The sequence below is a fragment of the Ascaphus truei genome, chromosome 2 (assembly GCF_040206685.1).
Source record: "Ascaphus truei isolate aAscTru1 chromosome 2, aAscTru1.hap1, whole genome shotgun sequence".
Taxonomy (NCBI): domain Eukaryota; kingdom Metazoa; phylum Chordata; class Amphibia; order Anura; family Ascaphidae; genus Ascaphus; species Ascaphus truei.
Genome location: NC_134484.1, coordinates 411,753,241 through 411,777,285, shown reverse-complemented (window position 1 = coordinate 411,777,285; position 24,045 = coordinate 411,753,241). Strand labels below are relative to the sequence as shown.

Genomic DNA, 24,045 nt, shown 5'->3' with positions numbered 1-24,045 from the left:
GAGAGTGTGAGTCAGTCAGTGTGTGAGTGTGAGTCAGTCAGTGTGTGAGTGTGAGTCAGTCAGCGTGTGAGTGTGAGTCAGTCAGTGTGTGAGTCAGTCAGTGTGTGTGTGTGTCAGTCAGTTTATGTCTCTCTCTCTCTTTGTTGTTTGAATGTCTCTCTGTGTTGTGTGAATGTCTAGTTGTGTTGTGTTGTGCCCCCCTCCCCCCTCGCACGCAAATTCTGCCCCCCCTTCCCTCGCACGCAAATTCTGCCCCACCTCCCCTCGCACGCAAATTCTGCCCCCCCTCCCCTCGCACGCAAATTCTGCCCCCCCTCCCCTCGCATGCAAATTCTGCCCTCCCCCCCCTCCCCTCACACGCAAATTCTGCACCCCCCCACCGCGGGGTACATGCGCCCGGCACGGGCATGAGTGACTGAGCCCCTGTGCCGCGCGGGTTGTGCCCGGGTTTGTGCTGTGTGCCAGTGGAGGGCTGAAGGACTAGGAGCGTGTGGGGGGAACCACTCCTCTGCCAGCCGCTTCTGCGCATGTGTGGCGTCCATCAGCGGTGCCATCACAACTGCGCATGCGCGGCATGGCAGCAGGCGGGGAACAGTGTTACAGCGGCCGTGGGACCATTAGGAGCGTCGGGTCAGCAGTTGGGTGTGTGGGGGTGGGGGTGGCGGGGGGGTGGGTGTGTGTGTGGGGGGGTGCGGCGGCGATTAGGACGGCGCCGGCGGCTATCGCCGCCGCCGCATGTGACAGGGGACGTGTGAGCGGAGCGGCGTCCATTACGTGACGTCACTTCCGTTTCACATTTCGCCCCTCATCTATTCAGTTTTGTCCCATCAGGTGCCATGAAAGAAGTTTCACTTCAAAAACACTTACGTGTTTCACACCCGTGAGTGCTTTATCATGTATTATTATATTATTATATTATTTTTGATAAAGCGCCTACAGTGTGAAACGCGTTAGAGTGTTTTTTATTCTTGTGCAACATGTACCAATATTTTTTTGTTAAAATTTACCTATCAGTCCTTGGAGTTTCATTTTGACTGTGAACTGTCAAACTTTTTTGTCACTTCTAACTCTAGACCCTGGCTAAATTCCCACATGCACATTCTGCGTTCCTGCACTTGTTCCTATGAACGCCCCTGGAAGAAATCTCACACACTCTCAGACTTCCTTCACTACATATGTATGCTATCCTGTTTAAATTCTACCCTCTCTCAGGCTAAACAAAGCTACTTTTCTTCACTAATCAACATGCATAAGTCTAACCCACGCCGACTCTTCTCTGTCTTTGACTCCCTATTCAGACCAACTCCACCTGCCTCCTCTTCTTCCTCCATCTCACCTCAGGACTTTGCTGACTATTTTAAGGAATAGGCAGAATCCATACATCACATCATCCCCTCTGTGTCCCCCTTCCACCTTCCACCTCTTTCTAACTCTCCTCCTGTCTTCCTTGACTCTTTTTTTGGCTGTCAAGGAGGAAGATGTGTCATTGTTCATCTCCTCTTCGCCCTCTACCACTTGCCCTCTTGACCCCATTCCCTCCCATCTCCTAAAACCTCTTGCTCCTACGCTCACACAGATTTTTAACTCCTTCCTCTAATCTGGTACCTTTCCCTCCTCCTTCAAACATGCAACAGTCATATAATTACTCAAAACCAGCAAGCTTGACCCTGCCTGCATTTCTAACTATTGACCTGTCTCCATCCTGCCTTTTCCCTGTAAACTCCTTGAATGCCTTGTTTTCTCTTGCCTGCTCCATTTTCTCACCACCTATTCTCTCCTGGACTCTCTACAATCTGGCTTCCGCACTTCTCACTCCACGGAAACAGCCCTCACTAAAATAACTAATGACCTCCTTGCTGCCAAAAACATAGGTCATTACACTCTGCTCATATTACTCGATCTCTCTGCAGCATTTGATACTGTGGACCGCCCTCTCCTCCTCCACATTCTCCATACTCTTGGAATTCATAACAAAGCTCTATCCTGGATATCCTCTTACCTCTCTCATTGCACTTTCAGTGTTTCTTCTACTAACACCTCCTCCTCTATCGATCTCTCTGTGGGGGTAGCCTAGGGCTCTGTCCTCGGACCACTTCTTTTCCTCTGTACACACTCTTTCTAGGTGACCTAATCACACCTCGGGTTCAAATATCACCTCTATGCTGATGACACACAAATTTACTTTTCAACCCCTGACTTTACACCTGCTGTAAAGACCAAAGTTTCTGAATGCCTCTCTGCGATATCATCCTGGATGGCCCTCCATCGACTTTAATTCAACATGTCAAAAACAGTGCTCCTCATATTTTATCCCAAACCTGGCCCCACTACCTCCTTCCACATAACTCTTGGAAGTTCTGTAATTCATCCAGTAGCCAAACTTGCTGCCTAGGGGTCACATTCAACTCCTCTCTCACACATTCTCCTTACATTCAAAACGTATCTGAAACCTGTTGATTTTTCCTCTGCAATATTACAAAGATACACCATTTCCTCTGTTGCTCCACTGCTAAAACTCTGAGATTCTCTCCCACCTTGATTACTGTAACCTCCTGCTGTCCAGCCTTCCTAAGTCTCACCTGTCTCCCCTACAATCTATCCTAAATGCTGTTACCAGAATCCCTCTAATCTTTCCTAACTCTGTCTCAGCGGCTCCCTTGTTAAATCACTCTCCTGGCTTCCTATCAAATCCCGCATCTAGCACTCAATTCTCCTCCTCACTTTTAAAGCTTTACACTTTTCTGCCCCTCCTTACATCTCAGCCCTAATTTCTCGCTATGCACCATCCCGACTCTTTCGTTCCGCTCAAGGATACCTTATATCTACCCCTTTTGTATCTAAGGCCCTATCCCACCTTAAACCTTTCTCACTGACTGCCCCACACCTCTGGAATGCCCTTCCCCTCAACACTAGACTAGCACCCTCTCTATCCACCTTTTATACCAACCTTAAAACACCTGCTTAATGAAGAATATGAGTAGCTCCGCAGCTAATACAATACACCTGATACATAAAGCTTGACCCCTTGCAGATGCACTTACTAGAATGCCTTCCTACTGTCTCTGTACGTCCTTACTACCTACCAATTCGATTGTAAGCTCTTCCGAGCAGGGACTCCTCTTCCTAAATGTTAATTTTTAAGTCTGAAGCACTTATTCCCATGATCTGTTATTTGTATTATTTGTTATTTATATGTTTGTCACGTGTACAGATGTATCCACCAGTATCCGATGACTTGCCTTGGAAAATCTGGGGCAATCTCCCAGTAAACTGCAACATTTCTGTGAGATTTCTGCAGCCAGACTAATGGCCTATCAGATTAACACAGTGGGGGTTCCTGAAGGTTCTATTCAAACTGAATGGGACTGCAGAGACCCCTGCTGAGTTTATCCGATGGGCCATTAGTCTGGCTGCAGAATCTCATAGAAATATTGCAGCATTTACTGTGAGATAGCCACAGTATTTTCCCAGGCAAGTCATCGGATACTGGTGTCTGCATCTGTATTACTACTGTGAAGCGCTATGTACATTAATGGCGCTATATAAATAAATATGAATGGAAAATCCAGGGCACTTCGGATTTGGTATATGAATTTATTCTGTCAAAGGCCCGACGTTTCGAACTGCACAGAGTTCTTTATGAAGTGACTAACAGAATAAATTCATATACCAAATCAGCAGAGCCCTGGATTTTCCATTCATACTTATGCATAGGATCTCGCCAGACAGGTGTTTTCCTGAACCATGGTGCACCGGTATTAAAACGTTAGTATTTTGCTTCCCTTTTTTTGATTAATTGTGTGCAACACAGAACCCCTTTTTGCTATATAAATAAAGATATACATACATAAAATATGAATCATAAGAATAACAAATACAGCTTTGTGACGTAAAATCCGGCGGATTAAATTATACTGAATAGTCCACAATATGGTGCCAAGGTCAGATATTTGTTTGCCTCTCAAAATTAGGCATAGCCCTCGCAAGACTGCTATAACTGCCTGCTATTTAAAGGCCAGTGGCAGCTGCTGGCAACGAGCCACAGAGAGGCTTATTTCCTGTCGGGGGTAAGGGCAGGATTTGCCAGGAAGTGATGGCCACACAAGTGTCGGCAACCAAGGGCAGGCTTTGCCAGAAAGCAAGATGGTAACAATTGCTTCTGTGAGGACGATGGCACTACATGGCAGCAGCCATCTAAGGTATCGAATAGATTCCTTATAGTATCTCCCCTTTCAGGATCAAACTCTGGACAATCCACTATAGGCTTGGGGGAAACAACGAGAGAGTTCTTACCTAGGCAGTGTACGAGGCTGGGTTCCAGCCAGATTTCCATGGAGAGGTCAGTAGAGAGTCCAGACTGCGATCAAGGCAAGGTACGCGGAACAGGAACTATTAACTGGAACTATGAACAGGCATTACAAACAGAACAACCTGGAAATTCATAGGAATAGAACTCCATGGTCTGGTGCTATCCGGAGGACGTCCAGCCTCCTAAAAGGCAGAGTGCCAGTAACCGCAAAGACAGCCGAATCCTCAGTGAGGATGGAAGTGACAAGCAGCACTATATGCAAAGTAAGGGTTCTTCAGTTAAATGCTTTGGCCAAAGGATTATAAGCCTGCTACCACGTCACAGTGAACCCTCGGCAGCAGGTCCTACACTACCCGCAACGGTTTTCTAAAACTCCCTAATGGAGGGAGAAATTTCCCAATATCCGGGTAGCAAGAAGAGGACAAGCAGGGGTCCATGTGGAATTCCAGGCAGGACAAAGCATACAATAACCAGGAGAAAAGGGGAAAGGCAGGGATCCAGAAAAGGAACACCCAGGGTGCAAGGCACTAGAAAGTGGATACTGGCCACGCCAATGGCCCCATAGCACTGCTCCCTTCAGGAGAGTCTTCCGGACTATCCAAGGTGGGAGGGGATGTCTATGTTCCCTACCTCTGCGGGTCCATTGCATGGCTCATGCAACGTGTAACGCTGTTGACTGCAGAACAGGATACGGATCCGCAGGGCAGAGGTAGGGAGTAGGTACACTGACCTTGGCCTGGGATCTGAAGCCTAGGATGTAGTGGAAGACAGGTCCAGTGCCGGGGAAGGTGCAGGCACAGGCAAGGGGAAGACTCAGGAACAAACAAGGATGAAAGGATCCGGACTGGAACAACAGGAACAACGCAGAAGGAACCGGACTAGAACAAAGCAGGAACAATGCAGGGGGTAATCCAGTCCAGGCAGGGGTCAAGACAAACAGGATCAAGGCATAGAGTACTTGACTACTTTGCACAAGCAAAGACAAGTTGCAACTTATTTAAAGGCTAGTGGCATCTGCTGGTAATGAGCCAGAGAGAGGCTTACTTCCTATCAGGGGGTAAGGGCAGGATTTGCCAGAAAGGAAGATGACCATCCTTGCTTCAGTGGGATTGAAGTCACTTCCTGTTGGGAACTGAGGGCAGGATTTGCCAGGAAGCAAGATGGTAACGATTGCTTCTGTGAGGACAATGTCACTACATGACAGCAGCCATCTTAGGTATCAAACAGATCCCTTATACTGTCTACCACTTGCTTCTCCATACCTATTTATATCAGTATTGCATTAGGAACTTTTCAGTTGGGCAAATCCAAACACAGGGCCTCATGCAGAGAGCATAGAATTTTAAAATTGGCGAATTTCATAAAAAGTAGCTTTTTTGGAGAGTTTTATTCTCCATATGCAGAAAAGTGCGAATTCTGCTATGTTTAACATGGATGCGTGTGGCGAGTTTAAATGGGAAAGATGCGCGCTTCAGAAACGTGTAAAAACAAATTCGCGCCTTTTTTCCCCTTTACTATAGGTGGCGAGCGCCATCTTGCCATCTTTTCCTGGCGCGGCAAAAATGCGAAAATCGCGCCAAGAAAATGGCTGCTACATGCCGTTCGCAAATCTCTGCATTCGGAGAGTTTTAAAAATGGCGAGATGGAGGTTCTCGCCAGCCGCGAGGCGAGTTTTAGACATAGGAAAAAAAATTGGCGCGTTTTTCGTTACTCGCCATTTTCTGCCGTTTTCTGCGCGAAATTGAACAAAAAATGGCGAGTTTTGAAATAACGATGCTCTCTGCATGAGGCCCACACTCTGTAGTTGTTAACCATGAGAACTCCTTACTAAAAGCATGCTTCCTCATTCTCAATAGTGAGAACAATCTTGGACTATTACTACTGGTGCTTATGGAAAGGCATGTTCCTTAACTGAAGACAACAAATAGTGACATGACACTTCTTAACACGCATAGCTATACGCACAAACCTATTTACAGGACTCACAGCGAGGCCCTTGTCTGAACTCTGAAGAACCTTTCTAGGACATTGAGTATAGCTATATATACCCTTCTATTTCCTTACAGTGACATCACTGGGCACAAGACATACAAGGGAGTGGCAATCCCCTTCTGCATAGTCATTCTTCATTACATGATGGGGAAGGAAGAAACCTGAGTGAGCCCACACAATTAACCCATAAAGCGATATAGTAATCATAAAGGGTGCGGCTACACTTAGAATCTATTATTATGCCTTCTCCTAGAACAAGTCGTTGTAATCTATTTACTATGGCTTAGGTCTAGAGCTAAGCAATCTTATGAAGTTATGAGCTCAGAGGTCAGGGGTTACCTGTGTATCTCCCATTACTAGATCTGCAGCATATGAGATTGTTTTGCATCTCATCCTGTTTATGTTTGACTTAGGAAAGCATTGTCTTTCCATCCTACTTTGATTATTGCATTTCAGGATTGCATGTACTATTCATTTATGCACTAATACATGTTTTAAAATTCAGAAGAACACCCTTTCTTTATGCTAGCTAGAAGTTGAAGAGTAGTTCATCTATCTGTATAGTCTCACAGTGCTACTTGTGATGAGGACAGAATCAAGTCTTTGTTGTTAATTGCCTAGAAATGTCCTATCATGTTCTATTATTTCCTTGTCTTTCATGAAGCATTATTGATTTTGTTGATAAGATATCTTCTTTCCATTTGAATTAAGTAAAGCAATACAAGTGGAAGGTCATTTAGTAACACACTCATTAAAGAAGCCTGTCTATTTTTTAATTTTCTTTAAGTTGCCCACTTTAAAAAAAAAAAAAAAAATACTTGATTTAACTGCTGATATTTAAGTGAAACAATTGAGCAAGTTCACCTGTTTTGCCTTTAGCCTGACAAAAAGAAAGGTTTTTTTTTTTTGGAAGAAAAAAACATGGCAAACTGATACCTTTAATACCTTTAACTTGTATCTTTTTTTGTATTTCTAACTTTTATTATATTTCAGTAAAACACCCTTTGTGTTGGTTATCTATAGCAGAAGCACACAATTGCATGTATACAATTCTGGAAATTCTTTTAGGAAATAGTTTTTGACAAGTACCAATTACAGAATATTTGAAACATTTGGGCAATAGCTTAAATTCTTATGGCCTTTTCCTAATTGTCTGAGACAGCTGTTTGATCCGTTTTCGGATGAAAATGGTCCGAACGTTCGCTTTGGATAATATATAATTACCCTATTAATGTAACAAAAATGACATTCCGTGTACAATGGCAATCCTTTGCGTCACTGTATCAAGATACTTATGGTCCAGTTTTGCTCTGTGTACACAAGTTTCCAATCTGAGGAGTGTCAATACTGTACTAGGTGACGTTACCCATTAGCTTTATTATAGTGGGATTCAACAAGTTCTGATTCTATGTTACACCACTGTTTACTTTCCCTTGTGCCCAAAATGTGTCAAATTTGAGGCTCTATAAACCTCAGTGGCTAACAATTTGTGCCAGATATAGTCCACGACTGACTACATTTTTACATGTAATACAACCAACAACAACAAAAAGGACTATTGCACCAAAATATACGTGTCTTTGTGTTAATACATAGATACATCCTTAGTTTATTAAAAATAGAAACATGAACTACAATTTTGAAATAGAAGTGCCCTGTTTCAAAGGGCCCACACTGCAAAACAGTTGAGAAAAGCTAATTCATTAACTTAATAGCATGGACTTTCATCAAGGACACAAGCTGGGCAAGAGGTTAATGTGTAAGCTTCTTCTCAATAGAATTACAGGCAGATGCTGCAGAAGTTATCTATTGATCAAATGTGTGCAGTTTAAATTTCAGGTCTAATGCTATAATTTGATAAATATTATGTCTTTCTCAAGCCTCATCAGTCTTTGAAAATTAATTAGTGAATGTATTTCAGGAAAACAATAAAAAAATATCTTGCGTTTTGCAAGCGAATATATACTGTATATATATTCTTTTTTACGTTCTATTTGAATCACACTGGCTTAGTGTAAGGTTATATGTGTGTGCTTGTGCATGTATTACTTTAGTTTGTACCTGATATTTGAGAATCAGGGCCTGCCTGAAAACATTTTCTTTGTTTGCATTTTAACCCTTCAGTTCCGTGGCATCCTGCACTGCATTATCTTCTGTGTTTCATCAGTACCTCTAGCACAAAATGCTATAACAATACTTTGTATTATTGATAACATCTAATTTGAAAGTGCTTCCACTACTACGGACAAAATAACCTCGCTTTTACATGTAATGTTCATGTAATTTAAAATACAACATGATGTGAGTAAAGTCATTTCTGAAACAAAAACCCAAGTTTGCCACTTGATACCACAAATATTATTTCTCTTCTTAGTGCATTTAAAACAATCTGTTTTGCTATAAATTATTCAAACTAATAATAATAATATGCATACACAAATAAGAGTACGTTTTTTTACATAATTCTTTCTCATCAGCAAAAGTCTTGAAAACAAATAACGTATACGAGTATTAGAACTCTTGCCTTTTAAATTCCGGGGCAGTCTCAAAGTAAATGTCTCAACATTTCTGTGAGATTCTTAATGGCCCATCGGATTAACACAGCGGGAGGTCCCTGCAGTCCCATTCAGTTTGAATGAGACTATAGGGACCCCCCGCTGTGTTAATCCGATGGGCCATTAAGAGTCTCACAGAAATGTTGAGGCATTTACTGTGAGACTGCCCCAGAATCCCCCAGGTAAGCGTTCTAATATTGGTGGTTGCATCTGTAGGATTTATATTACAAATACCTGGCAATCATTTTTTTAAATATATATATATATATATATATATATATATATATATATATATATATATAAGATTGTTTCTGTGAATTGCACACCTTATTGGAACGTAGTACATGTTACTATTATTGTTACTGTTAGTTTAAAATGCATCAGTGTGTTTGGTGGTGCAGTACAATGGAAGTACATTTCTAAAGTACATAACACAGATCATCATCAACAAAATAATAAACCAGTAGAACCCTCCTTCAATGTGCTTACTATCGAAAAATAAAATTTGTCAAAAAATAAAAGGCAATTTATTAAAAGGGCACTAACAATATTAGGTACTTTGAAATAATTAAAGTATTTGCCCAGCTCACCTTTGACTGAATTTTCTTGTTTTTTCCTTTTGTTGATTATCAGAGGTGAAATAGCTTCTACACACAGCGGTCTCTTCCTTGTTTACCAAAAATGGGCACAGCAGTTCCAAATGATGGCTGCTTTATGTTGGAGTACAGTTAATATTAAACAAAGTAATACTGTAAAAATGTGAAAGGTCACATGCTGTAGTTGATATTAACTAATTCTGTGCTGAAGGTCCTACAATCCGGTCACTGTCTTGCAGCAAGTAAAGAAAAGGTTGTATCACTATATATTAAAGCAGGGGTGAGCAAACTTTTTATGCCGAGCCCCCCTTTTCATCCATAAAATTTCTCGGGCCCCCCCTGCCTGATTTAATCAAAATCACATGAAAAAAAAAAAACCTTTATTAAACGGTATACAATATAAATCCAAATATGTTTAAATACTTACATATTTCAACAGCTCGCGCTTGCAAAATTAGGCTGCGTCCACGCTGCCGCTGAGAGCGGTGACATCACCAACTCTCCAAGCATGAGCACAGGGTGTCCTGCATAATTTTGCAAGCGTGGATCGGGGCTATTTGTGTCTGTGTGTGTCTGTGTGTGTCTCTGTGTGTTTGTGTGTGTGTATTGACTGCTGCTGAGCGCACATCAAAGTCAATTTTGTTTGTCTCCCCAAGCGCCAAGCTTGGGAGAGCGTATGTGCACAAAGGCAATCCTTTGGGGGGGCATTCATCCACCTCTTTGCTACCTCCTTTCCCTCTCCCCCCCCCTTTTTTTTCTTCCTTCCCCTCCATTCTTTTTCTCTTGCTATCCCCATTGTCATCCAAACTCCTACCTACAGTATTATTTATTTTTTCCCGTTTTCAATGTTGTGTTTTCAGAGTTTTTTTTACATTATTTCTGTACATGCATAGTATGATTGATATAGGTGCAGCCTACCCTTTCACTTGCAGAGGATCACAGCGAAGCAGGTTGCCAGCGGAGGAGTGCAGGAACACAGCGCTATTGCAGGGCAGACACCGAAGGAGGGGCGTTTGACTTCACTGTGCTCGGGCGTGCTCCTCCCCGTACCTCTGAAGCCCCTGCGCGTGCACTCACACACCATCACGTTGCCGCCACCTGCACTATCCTGTTTAGCCACCCGCACACATCTTCGGCTTCCCGCCCGTGCACAGCTTCTTGGCCGCCCCTCGCGCACAGCGTTTGCCGGCCTGCACACCCAGTTTTTGTCGCACGCCGCCTGCGCCCCCCTAAATAATCTTGCGCCTCATTGCCCCCCCAGTTTGCGCACCACTGCATTACAACACACACTCTCAATCAATCACCACATACACACACTCACAACATACACTCAATCAATCACCACACACACAAACACAATCCCCCCCCCACACACACACTCAATCCCCCCCCCACACACACACAAACTCAATCCCCACACACACTCAAATCACCACACACACACACTCAATACCCCCCCACACACACAACCCCCCCCCCACACACACACAATCCCCCCACACACACTCAACCCGCCCCCCCCCCACACACACAATCCCCCCCCACACACACAATCCCCCCCCCCACACACACACACTCAATCCCCCCCACACACACAATCCCCCCCCCACACACACACACACAATCCCCCCCCCCCCCACACACACTCAATCCCCCCCACACACACAATCCCCCCCCCACACACACACACTCAATCCCCCCCCACACACACAATCCCCCCCCACACACACACACACACAAACTCAATCCCCACACACACACACAATCCTCCCCCCCACACACAAACTAAACCCCCCCCCCCCCCACACACACAAATTCAATCCCCCCCCCCACACACAAACTCAACCCCCCCCCCACACACACAAACTCAATACACATACACACACACACACACTTTCTCCTGGGGGGGCGACATGCTCCGATCCCCCAACCCCCCATGCTGCTGAAAACTGGTGCGGGAAGCAGACAGGAAGAGAAGGAGGGGCTGTCTGTGTGCAGAGAGAAGCCCCACCCCCTCTGCAAGACACAGACACATAGAAGCAGCAGCACGGAGCTTCTGGCCGCCCGTGCACAGCTCTGCCCGCCCCCAGGTTTTCCTGCAAGCAGCCCGCGCTCCCCCTACATAATCTTGCGCCCCCCCAAGGGGGCGCGCCTCACAGTTTGCGCACCGCTGTATTAAAGCATTTAATTAATAAAGGGCATTATTACTCATTTCAGTTTAGCCTCAATAAGGCTAAGAGCCACAAAGCTCTGTGAAGTCACTTATCCTGACATTAACCTTAACATAACGTTAAGCATATCTTAAAAGGTTAATAATGTATTGTTGTCACGTTTTCTCCCGGAAACAGCATTGCGTTAACTATAACAGACGTAACTTGACATGACCCACATACAGATCCTGAAAAGGGGCTTTTGCTGTTGTTGTGGTGGTCGGCCTACTCCATTTTTCAGGGTCTGGGGGCGGGGGGTGTAAGACATCCTTAACATCATGTTATTGGAAGCTAGCATAATGTTGTGCTACAAAAATGGGATATTAAGTCTTTGCTGAGATACAGGCTACAAAGGCCATCGAGTTTGCATTAAATTACCTTAATGCAGTGGCTCCCAATGGCAGTCCTCAAGTACCCCCAACAGGTCAGGTTTTAAGGATATCCCTGCTTCCCCACAGTTGGTTCAATCAAAATGACTGAGAAACTGATTTAACTACAGTACCTGTGCTTAAGCAGGGATATCCTCAAAACATGACCTGTTGGTGGTACTTGAGAACTGGAGTTAGGAAACACTGCCTTAGTGGATAGGTGTTACCTTAGGGAAAATAACCCTAATTGATTTTATTTTGGAGTTTGCCCTATATTTTTTCCTAACAACCTTCCAGGTGCAGTGCATCCTTTGCTTTCCTTTATTCTCATTGCTTCAAGACATCAGGAGTGCACGCAGAGGAATCTTCATCCGGCTTTGGTGCTACAGAATCCAGGATACACCCAGGGCAAGTAATGGGCATTAGCCCTCATTGTATTACTTGATACCCCTATGGGGATGTATGTATACTAAGGGCCTCATGCAGAGAGCAGCGCTAGATTAAATTGGAGAGTTCAATTTTTTTTAGCTTTATTGGAGAGTTTTTTTCTCCATATGCAGAAAGGGCATAAAACTTCCTTTCTGCATATGGAGAGTTTCAACCAGCGCTATGAGCGCTGTTGAAACTGTTGGGAAAAAAATCGCGTTTTTTTTTTCTTCTCCCTCTGGCCAGCCTCCTGCCAACTTTTTTTGGCGGAGGTAAATTGAGAATTTCTCTCCATGTTATTGGCGCGATCAGCCACTAGATGGCGATCGCGCCTTTCTGAATAGGGAAATTTTTTCAACTGGAGAAATTTACCTTCTCGCCGGTCGTGCAGCGAGTTTGAAAGAAAAAAAAAAAAAATGGCGCTTTTTTTTAAAACTCGCCAGTACCTGCCTTTCTAAAGGCAGATTTTGCCAAAAAATGGCGCTTTCCACGATAACGCTGCTCTCTGCATGAGGCCCTAAGGGTGGGATGTGCAAAACTGACCATCTTTTGCGGTAGTCAGGCAGACTGACCGCTAGGTCTTTATATTTGCCTCCCCTTATACAATGATGCTACATATGTGAGCCTATGGACTATATATAGTTCCTTCCTCTGGACGATCTTTTTCATTACTAATATGTATGTGTGCACACACGGTATTTGAGTATCGCCCTATCCATTCTTCTTAGGGAAAATAACGCCTGTTACTGTTTTAGGTAATATCATGTTATAAACTCTGATTTTACAGAGTTAAACTGATTTAGCTATTCGTATGGTGTATTTTCTTTCATTGGTGATTAGTTTAATTTATAAAAGAACATTCTCTTACTTTGGATAAATCTTTCTAATTGGTGGACAATCTCAATAATTTAGTTGAAGTTAACCCTTCTTTTTGTGACAGGGGTCCTTGCTTCTTCTTGTTATGACAGGGGTCCTTGCTTCTTCTTCTTCTTATGACAGGGGTCCTTGCTTCTTCTTCTTCTTATGACAGGGGTCCTTGCTTCTTCTTGTTATGACAGGGGTCCTTGCTTCTTCTTCTTCTTATGACAGGGGTCCTTGCTTCTTCTTCTTCTTATGACAGGGGTCCTTGCTTCTTCTTGTTATGACAGAGGTCCTTGCTTCTTCTTGTTATGACAGGGGTCCTTGCTTCTTCTTGCTTTGATAGGGGTCTTTGCTCCTTCTTTACACCTTAGTTCTGCTGAAAAGAGTAAAGGCAATAAAAAAGATGAGATCTATATTAATCTGGAAGAAATGATCTTCTGAGCCTAGTTTTACACTTTTCTGTGGTATGTACACTACCCGAAAAGAGCTGCGTGTGGATCCTGCAATTTTTATTACATGTAGTGATGCTGTGAAAATCCAGTGTAACGTTGCTGACTGTAGGACAGGATACAAACCCGCAGAGTAGAGGTAGGGAGTAATACCGAAATTGGCCTGGGATCAGAGGCCTGGGATGCAGGGGTAGTCAGGTACGATTCCAGGGTCGTGGCAGGCGGCAGGCAAAGGGTAGTCATGTCCAGTTCTGAGGTCAAGGCAGGCGACAGGCAAGGGGTAGTCAGGTCCGGTTACGAGGTCGATGCAGGCGGCAGGTAAGGGGTAGTCAGATTCAGTTCCAAGGTCAAGACAGATGGCAGGCAAAACAAAAGTAAGGCTGAGCTCAGACTGGACAAGGTACACACACTTTGCACGAGCAAAGTTGGATAGCAAGAGTCTGCTACTTAAAGGCAAGAGGCAGCTGCTGGCAATGAGGTCCAAAGCGAGGCTTACTTCCTGTCAGGGGGGTAAGGGCATGATTTGCCAGGAAGTAAGATGGTCATGGCAGCTTCAGAGAAGATGATGTCACTTCCTGTCAGCAGTCATCTTGGATATTCGGACAGATCCCTTATAGCCAGGAGGGATTGCAAACTTACTGTATGTGCCACCTAAAAACAAAAAATCGAAGCATTTGAAAATGAAAATGTTTGAAGCACACTATGCAGGCATTGGGGTCCATATATAATAACTGGTGCTATTCCATGACACCTTACGGCACTGGTATGTACCATTCAAGTGAAGGTCTTAAGATGTCTTCCAGCAGCAGAGGGTCTATTTTGGAAAAGCACCAATTAGTAAATATGGGCTCCTCTATTTATTCTCATATGGGCCTTCATCTCAATAGGAAGCATGGTAGTTACATGAGAACAGACGGAATATCTACTGGAGATAAAGTACAGTTGAATGCTTAGCTGAACATTTATTGTTGTACCAAAGCATGGCCATGTACAGTAGATGGCACTGTTTAATTAATCCCTTGAGTTTGCATACATCGGTCCCCCTCTCTCCCTCTCTCCTTCCCTCCCTTTCTTCCTCCCTCATCCAAACTGCCTGCGAAAATCTCTCTGCGAATTGAATTTTGGTAAAAAAAATTGCAAAGAATATGTGGCTCGTATTTTGACACATTTGCCCATTTCTACAGTAGAGTTCAGCTCTACATTTTGTTTTCTGTTTTGGGTCATAATTGTAGTGGTAGAGTCAATCTGGTTTTGCTTCTCTTGAGGAAAAAAAACTCACATGCATTAATTCCCATGAAAATTAGCAGAATTTTACAGTTTCCATATAAAGCGTTTTGCAAAAACAAAATCTTCCTGGTACATTGGTGCAATACTGCAATGGGATCTTAGGAGCAATAACAGCTGCAGTATGTTTTTACGCTTATATACAGTTCTGTGCTGTTTTTTGCAGATTGTGATCAACCCCCCCCCCCCATTTATTGTTATATTTAATAGGGATTGTGAAAAAATGCAGGCAGCCCATATCAGGTGTGAAACTGGGGTAAAACAGTGCACACAAGTATTTCCCATCCTTCAGTCAAAAGAAACTACTCATCAACCGAGGCTGTTTAAAAAAAAATCTACCAACAATGTTGCTATGATCTCATGCATCTTTTTTTGGGGTGTATTCTATCCGGTCTCATGGCTTTGACCTCTATTTGATGGGAGAATGATTGTGTGTCCTTCTGTTATACCCCTTATAGTAAACTGTCTTTTTACCTGCTTTTGTGCAAACAGAAACACATGTAACTATTTAATACAGGATATAGTAGCTTGTTTGGTTTGATCTCCCTCTATCTTCTTGTGTCGTCTTACTCATGTCTTCTGCGTCTTCTGCAACTCCCTGTCTTTTCCAATAATCCCACGCATTCGGAAAGGTGTCCTATTGGCCTTGTAATCCCTCATGGTCCTTACTTTTATATCATTTTTATCAAAAAATTATATGTTGCTTTCAATTTAGCTTTTTGATTTGCTTTATTCCATTGTTTTTTACTGAGTGCAATTTGCCTTTACTGTACCAATAATTTTTTTTCGCTTGAAACAAAGTTAGTTTTCCTAAAGTCCAATACCTGTATTCTTGCCATTTCTAACCTTGAGACACAGCCTTTTTTTTATTAAGGCAAATAAAATAACAACATTAAATATAAATACAATAATTGAAGTTATTTTAGTGGGGAAAAAAATTAATGACAAAACAATCCAATATGCATTTGCACGATAATGTAACAATACTTTATTTTTTCATTGATACATTTTGTACTTATCACTTTGGGGTATATAAATCAATAAGGAATAGCTGCAGAAGATGTGAAATGCATTTACACTAAAATACAATAACAGTGAAATATAGAGAAAAAGTGATAAAAACATTAGGAAAGGAACAATATTAAACATAACTTTAATTATGACTTTCATCCAAGGTAATACCTTCACATATTCTTAAATATGGAATTATTTAACATATCATACTCTATATGTTACAATAATGTTGGTTAACAAACGGCACATTTAAAATAAACATACAAATAAATTGTCCCAGGCGCTGTGAATAAAGTCCAATGAACCCCAATACCGTGAACCAATTGGGCAGTCTTTGGTAAGGCTTCCTATGCCTGATAGATGATCCTGATAGTTGGTGGACAGGCAGGGGTGTTGTCTGATCTGGTGTTATGATGTCTCTGAAATCATAGAGAAAAAAGGCAACAGGGCACGCACATGGCGTGGTAAGGCTTTCCTCAATCACCCCCCTGCCTAGAACCCTGAAATCCTACTTACAGGATGAGGGCTCTCGAGTACAGTTGAGAGAATCTGTGCCTCACGTCTCCGTCCCTCACAGCGTCTCACGGATCCACGTGGTCTAGTCTGCAGGGATCCCCTTACTCGGCGTTGATGGTACCAGGGATGGTGTACTCCAGCACTCCCACAGATAATTGCATGCGGGGGGATGGGGGGGTTTGAGACGGGGAGATAAAGTGGAAATAGACTAGTGTGATAGCATACAGGGTATTTATTAACACACAAACTGATGAAATTACACTTACAATATAAAAGATTGGTGAGCTCCGCTCAAAATGCCGTCCGCAGCCTGTGTAGATCCCAATGCTGCTCAGGGAACGGTCGCCGCGCGCTGCACTCGATTCCGGATCTCGAGTGACGGCAGCAGTGGGGCGGGCCGAAATTCTCCTCACACTAGGAACTACAGGTGCCCGGGCAGCTCAATTCACTAGGCTCCTCCTCCCTACGCGTTTCGTGACGAATTGTCACTTCCTCAGGGGAAATGGAGCCTAGTGGATAGGCTATTTATGCTAATTTTAGGTAGAGAGCCCTCCTATAAGTGGGACGGACTAGGCGTGATTACCATGAATTACATTCAACTGCGATCGGGGTAATAGCAGATTGGGATCAATGTTAAAACATACATTCCAACTGAGGAAGTGACAATTCGTCACGAAACGCGTAGGGAGGAGGAGCCTAGTGAATTGAGCTGCCCGGGCACCTGTAGTTCCTAGTGTGAGGAGAATTTCGGCCCGCCCCACTGCTGACGTCACTCGAGATCCGGAATCGAGTGCAGCGCGCGGCGACCGTTCCCTGAGCAGCATTGGGATCTACACAGGCTGCGGACGGCATTTTGAGCGGAGCTCACCAATCTTTTATATTGTAAGTGTAATTTCATCAGTTTGTGTGTTAATAAATACCCTGTACGTTATCACACTAGTCTATTTCCACTTTCTCTCCTCGTCTCAAACCCCCCCCCCCGCATGCAATTATCTGTGGGAGTGCTGGAGTACACCATCCCTGTTACCATCACCGCTGAGTGAGGGGACCCCTGCAGACTAGACCACGTGGATCCGTGAGACGCTGTGAGGGACGGAGACGTGAGGCACAGATTCTCTCAACTGTACTCGAGAGCCCTCATCCTGTAAGTAGGATTTCAGGGTTCTAGGCAGGGGGGTGATTGAGGAAAGCCTTACCACGCCATGTGCGTGCCCTGTTGCCTTTTTTCTCTATGATTTCAGAGACATCATAACACCAGATCAGACAACACCCCTGCCTGTCCACCAACTATCAGGATCATCTATCTGGCATAGGAAGCCTTACCAAAGACTGCCCAATTGGTTCACGGTATTGGGGTTCATTGGACTTTATTCACAGCGCCTGGGACAATTTATTTGTATGTTTATTTGGCTTATACAGGTTTGGAATAGCCTGTTGATTTTTTTGTTCCATTGGCTGCTTTTATTTTGATCACTTTAGTGCTATTCACCTTAATTTGTTACCACTTCCTATTCACATTTTTGTAGATTAGCGCTTTTTAGAGGGTTTATAATTGTTTGTTTGTTGGGACATTTAAAATGTTTGCTCTAATCGATTGATACCCTAGCAATTAGTACTTTCAAAATTGTAGCATTTTGGTGCATTGCAAAACAAGATGCCATTTTTTATAAAACCTTTGTATATTTTACAGGAGCAGATTAACATGTTTAATGTCTACAAAATAGGACTGAACAGCACAATTTCCGACTTCTCTTGAGTTTTGGCACTTTTACAATGGCTGCTTGTGTCTTTTTCCATTTTTATATTTTTCTTCACAATTTTCACATTTATTTTCAGAAATAAACATGCAGGTATCTGTTATTTTCTGTTTGAGAGTAAAATAGTGGCAATACCTACAGAACTGCTCTGACTCTCATTCAGACTCCCTTAGAGAGACCCTATTAAATCAAGGTAAATTGTACCAAGTAGCTTAAACTGGTCCCTGTCTGTCCTAATTTTATTGATTTATCTAGCTGCAGCTTTGTGTAATAGTTGTTGTATTGACCTATTACAGAGTAATCTGATAAAAAAATGCACTTGTCACATCCAACTTTATTGGTGTGTTCCTACACAGAATGTGCTTTTATAACTGATACCACAAACAGAAGTGCCATCTGTTACCCTTGATGTAGGAGGTGTGTGTGTGTGTGTGTGTGTGTGTGTGTGTGTGTGTGTGTGTGTGTGTGTATGTATTTATATATATATGTGTGTGTATATGTATGTATATTATATAAAAAAAAAAGAACTTTTTTTTAAAGCATTTTTCATCCTGTCTGAGTCTGAAATCAAATCACAGAGCAGGTAGTATTGGGTGATTCCAACCACTGCTGTCTGTCACTGTCTCGTTCTGTTATTGCTTACAGTGTTATCTGCTGTTCTCAGTGTGCATAAGGGTGCACAATGGTCCAGAATTGGTTGGACTCATTGGGAATGCATCATAGCCTACACATCCTACAACAAGGACACAGCATATAAGAGCAAGCATTTGCTATCTCAAAGACAAGACTCGGAGGAGAAAACATATCCATAAAAGTGAACAATAGAAGGGCATCTCTTCCTTTTGACAAGGCAAATGCTGCTTCTTGACCAAGCAAGATCATATTACAGTACCAGCCCACAAATGAAGTGACAAACAAAATAAATTAAAGCAACATGTTTTTTTTTACATAATTGAAATCGAAGGGTCACTTGGAGCTGAATTTAAAGGGACCCCCCTGTCGTGAAGGTTCCCTACTGGGGAAACAATATGACCGCCATAACTTGTTGCTTCCTATTGATAACGGTCATCATGGTGTAGCCCTCTTTCCCCCACCCTAAGTGAGATTGGGGTAGGTAGGTGTATCTGACTACTTATCAGTGTGGCGATGTACCTGTTTGGCAACAAGGAGGGCTGCGCTTCCGCCACGGGGAACCTGGGGTATATACTTACACTCGGTGCAGTGCCTCCACTGATCAGGGATCCCAAAGTGGTGGGAGTGTGCCCTCACAGAACAACCATACAGTACATACACACAATGTGAATAAACAGTATTTACTGAGCATGAACGATGACTTCAATGAAACGCTCTTTTCATAACATCAATACATCATATGAATAACATGGCATCACACTTAATGCATACCATCCCCTCACCCACATGTCCATCATCACATCACCCTCAGTCCCTTTGATAATGATGTGCTTTATCCCTTGGGTGTCCACAACAATAAGGTGAATGTGAGTGTGAGGGATAGCGCTTCCCTGTGTTGGGGCCTGGCGGTGCACTTATTATACTACCTCCCTGATCACTGCTCCTGATCAGGATAATCCTTGGAACTCAGCAACACCGCACAGTGATCCCACGCCGCAATGCGCTGCTCTCTGCAGGGATGGATACACACGCTGACTCCACAGGGAAGGGATCCCCAGCCGGAATGATCCTTTACCACAGTCTCTGCCATGAAGTCAGATACTCTTTCTGGACTCAGGCTGCATGGGCATTCAGGCACTGTCCTGCAGCTTGTCTCTTCCTCTCTGAGTATGTGAAGGAGTCCCTGTCTTAAGGCAGTCCCTATCACATACAGTATTCCTCTAGTGTCTCAGGGGACTAACTGGGCCCTGGGGTATACCTCTACCCTAGCCCCTGCATGCAGAAGATCTCTTGCTGTAGATTCTGTCTGATCCCAGACTATGGCAGTTCACCACATGCAACTGGCACTGGTGATATTAAACACACTGTATAACTTAGAAAGCAACCCCCCTTCTTCCTATGAGGGGCCTTTCCCTGACACAGCCAAAGCAACTACTCTAGATGCACTGCACACAACACTGTCTCTTCTTGTCAGAGCACACAGCACTGCAGCTGTGTCACTGACTAGACTTACTCTCACCAAAGGGCAGGGTCCCTACCTAAGGGGCCTTCCCTATGAACTTACCCACTAACCTAGTGGGGAGTGGGACCTACCTGGGGCCTGGGGGTAACCTGGCCTAGTGTAAGAAGCCACTTGCTCCTTACACACTTCCTCCCCCTTCCTTCTCCCAGCTCCAACTGACTAGCGTGGTCTCTGCAACATTGTATCCTTCTCCAACAGGAGAAGCTGCAAACCCTATTTGCTGGCTGGCTGCATGTGATGTGGGTGAAAGGGCAGTCCCCAGAGGCTGCTGGGAATTGTAGTCCACTCAGGACCTCGTTAGCATTGGGACCACGTGTGCTACCTTTACTATACCTGTGCAAAGCTGTAATGGCCGCCGCTATGCTTAACTGCCCCTGCACGACCCTGGGGAGTCCCTGCACTACGGAGCGCCATCTCTGCCCCTACGCACTCACTATATTGGCTGCCGCGTCGCATCTGCGCATGCGCGAGCCTCCGCGCCCGTGCGGACATAACAAAGATGGTGGCACCGTGCCTCTGACGCCATCGGAAGGACTCTTCAGTACAGTATACAGTACCGTACAGTGGGATGGTGCGCAACACTGTCAGTCAGACCTGCACCAGTTCAGTCCTAGAGGGCAGCAAACAGGGCAGGTTTTCAGGGCAACCTTGAAAACCGTGCCTGTTTGCAGCCCCCAGGGACTGGAGTTGTGCATGTCCTGTGTAAAAAAACACACAACAACATCTCCTTTTTTAAGTACAGCAGGTACTGTAGGGCAAAACATGTACAGTACAATATAGTTCAGCACAACAGTATAGTCTCACTGAAAGTCCTCCACATTGTCCATCCATGGCCGATTCCTTGCATGGCGCAAAACGCAATTAATGCAGTCTCGAACGCCTTTCATTACAGGATCTGTAACTGGATAATAGCGCCGCATTTCTTCCACAATGTTTTTCCTTAAATTGGTAGGAAGCGCCTTTTTTACGCGATTCCCATCGTAGTTAACTTTGAAGGGCCACTCGCAGTACAACGCGTAGGGAACATGGTGCTTAAAAATGAACAAGGCATACTTGTGGGGTACACCAGCACTCTTCACCCTATACTTCTCCCTGAGCTTCGGTGGCAGATCGCACAGGGTGATGTCGGGCACCGTTTCGATGCGAGCGGGTGTCTTTTGGGAGCTGGTGTGCTTGAGGCGACGGGCGATGGTAGGTTGTCTGTGAGGAAGCTTTCCTCCGGTCGTGTTCGCCGTGTTGTCTCCTGGCGTGGTCTTGACGGGGTTGTCATGTCCTCCTCAACGGCATACATGTACACTACATCTTCTGGTGGAGGGGGATCGCTTGGTGATGAAAGGGGGTCGAAGGTCTCATTCATCACATCCATGTCACCCCCCTGCTCCGGCGTTGGGGAAACAGGGGCATTAGCACCGAGCAAATAATGTATGCCCGCTATGTCAGCCTCTATCTTCTCCATCCGTCGATCCATCCGTTGCTCCATTTGTAGCATCCGTTGCTCCATTTGTAGCATCCGTTGCTCCACATTTAGCATTGTCTCCAGAAGCAGATCTATCTTTGCCAGCACAATAGAATTCCCGGGGAGATCCACACTTATCCCATTCAGCATCCGGTCTAACGACCTGCTTCTTGTGCATGGCGTCTGGACATCTGGGGGGATGAGTGCAAAGGAGGATGAGATGGGGGTTCCATGGAGAGAAGCAGCATCGAGGGTGAGTGGAGGAGGTGACCTGTGGATACCCGGTAGAGGAGAAACGGCAGCGTCGTCGAAGAGGGATGGAGAAAGTGACCTTTGGATTTCCGGGCGAGAAGCAGAGTCGTCCAAGAGCAAAGGAGACAGTGACCCGTGGATTTCAGAGGCGGCAGCGTCGTCAGATGGAACCGGAGAAGATGGGGGTGGAGAAGACAGGCTGAAGATTTCCTGGACAGCTACAGCAGAGTCGTCGAAGCATATGGGAGGAAGTGGTCTGCGGATTCAATGGGTTGGCTGCCAATCGTTTTGTGTCGAGAGTACATCACCGTATATCTTCTTCACATAATGAGGCTTATGTCTAAGAAAACCCTTAACCTTTGGGGTCAGCAGAAGGTTTTCTTTATTGGCCTTAGCCTGTTGCTTTGCCCTTGGCATGGAAATGGCAACCGCCTTTCGCTTTTTCAGCTTGACAGGCACGGCAGAGGTGAGAGGGTTCCTGCGTCCATAGAATCGGGGTTGCTCCATGGAAGCAGGTGGCACAATGCAGTATCTGGAAAAGGACAAGTTCAGATAAAGATCATCGAGTGGGAAGCTATGCAAAGTGTGTGACCTTTTATGCATGGCGACCAGGTACAGTTGTTGAAAGTGGGCGTACTCTAATGTGAGTCATTACTGTATAAATACACCATCCATTTTGTGTATTGACTGCACATAGAATACACATCGACTAAACATCGAATATACATTCTTGTGTTTGTATTTCGTTCTACTCGCAGCAATGCCTGTTAAAAAGATTTCAAAGGATCTCAGCATGCGAATTAAGGAGATGTACACGGGCGGACACCGAATTGCTGCTATCCAGTGCTGGTTAGCTGCTTCTGACCTCGTTGTGCCAGTAACCACCATGTGCTATCATACATACGGAAAAAAGAGAGACCGCAAAAGGGCACCAAGGGTAACTAATGCGTAAGTATATTTATAAAACTTAACAAAAAAAAAAATATAGAAAACTGTATGTACTGTACTGTTCATACAGTACAGTACATCTACAGTACAGTTCTGTATCTACTGTAATACTGTTGTTATTTCTGTTGATTTATATTACAACATAGTTTGTCTATTTATATTTATAGTACAGCAGTATACATTTTTTGTATATTTCTATTTATCTGACAACGGTATATATAGGATGTATATTTATATTGCAGCAGTATATTTATTTTGTATATTTATATTTATAGTACAACAGTATATATATTTTGTCTATTTATATTTATAGTACAACAGTATACATTTTTTGTATATTTCTATTTATCTTACAACGGTATATATAGGATGTATATTTATATTTATATTACAACAGTATATTTATTTTGTATATTTATATTTATAGTACAACAATATATATATTTTGTCTATTTATATTTATAGTACAACAGTATACATTTTTTGTATATTTCTATTTATCTGACAACGGTATATATAGGATGTATATTTATATTTATATTACAACAATATATTTATTTTGTATATTTATATTTATAGTACAACAGTATATATATTTTGTCTATTTATATTTATAGTACAACAGTATACATTTTTTGTATATTTATATTTACTGTATATTACAACATTATATTTATATACATTTTATATTGCTGCATATTAATAAAACAATATATTTTCTTTACATTGTAGGGAGACAACTCTTCTGGTGGACAAAATAAGTGAGGAGAATGATGAGAGGAGTGCATTAAGGGTTAAAAACACAATCTGACTGTATCCAAGAGCAGCATAAAGAAGATGAGACGCAGCATTGGATGGAAATATGGATGTGTGAGGTTAGTACTGGACAGTACAGGA

At 43.6% G+C, this 24,045-nt stretch overlaps 1 protein-coding gene across 1 annotated transcript in view; it reads right to left on the bottom strand.

The window, feature by feature from the left end:
* PTER (phosphotriesterase related) overlaps window positions 1–9,558 on the bottom strand; it is a 142,785-nt gene extending 133,227 nt beyond the window's left edge. The window contains exon 1 of the mRNA XM_075587485.1: window positions 9,447–9,558. The gene's annotated coding sequence lies outside the window, so the exon portion shown is untranslated. The remainder of the gene's footprint in view (window positions 1–9,446) is intronic.
* Window positions 9,559–24,045: the final 14,487 nt, after the last annotated feature.